Source organism: Gavialis gangeticus, unplaced genomic scaffold (genome assembly GCF_001723915.1).
Source record: "Gavialis gangeticus isolate Ggan-Ray unplaced genomic scaffold, GavGan_comp1, whole genome shotgun sequence".
NCBI classification, from domain to species: Eukaryota; Metazoa; Chordata; order Crocodylia; family Gavialidae; genus Gavialis; species Gavialis gangeticus.
In genome coordinates this window covers 70800451-70801156 of record NW_017729034.1, presented here as the reverse complement: position 1 = coordinate 70801156, position 706 = coordinate 70800451, and the positions used below count along the sequence as shown (strand labels likewise).

The following is a 706-nucleotide window of genomic DNA, read 5'->3' as shown; positions in this document are numbered from 1 at the left end:
TCATTTCATCAGCATGGCCCCCCCCTCCCACCCCCCCTCCCCTGTGATACTATCTGCTGATGTTGTGACCCAGTTTGGGGTCACGACCTACAGTTTGGGAATCACTGCCCTAGTTTCTCCCTACTGTTCTGTCAGTTGCTCCAAGGTTATCCTGAGAGCTTCTTACAGCAAACCTCAGCTCCATTGCCCTTATACCACACCCTGCAGTTGCAGTGAAGGAGTTCCTGCCAGCCACAGGTAGCCACCCCATTGGGTTATGCTTGGAGTATTGCTTGCCTAGAAATCATTCTTTCTACATGCAAATCAGTAAGGAGACAAAGCACGAGAATTGTCTACGTTGTCTTGCTTATGTAATTTTTTTATCCTGACTGTAGGTTTGGAGACAGCAAAACAAAATAAGGGAAGTTTCTTGCCCCCCTCATCTGCCTATACCATAGTTTCCTGAGAGACCTGTCAGTATCCCCAGAATTCAGCTTTCCTGTTGATTTTTTGCCAGCACTGGCAGCTAGGATAATTGAACACTTGAAGACCTTAATTCTACCCTAGCTTGACTCCCTAAAAAGCCTCCAAGGCCAACCCACTCCCCCCATCAGCATTTATTCTAATTGCTTATCAGTTACCAGCCCCCCTGGCTTGATGGGCAGCTTGTCTCAGATATACGTAGGAATGGATTTCTCTCTCGTTTAAAAAAAAAAAAAAAAAAAAA

The 706-nt window shown here is 45.8% G+C and overlaps 1 protein-coding gene across 1 annotated transcript in view; it reads left to right on the top strand.

Annotated features, from left to right (window-relative positions):
• The window catches only part of IGF2R (insulin like growth factor 2 receptor), a 130108-nt gene that overhangs the window by 73503 nt on the left and 55899 nt on the right, over positions 1–706 (top strand). The window lies entirely within an intron of this gene.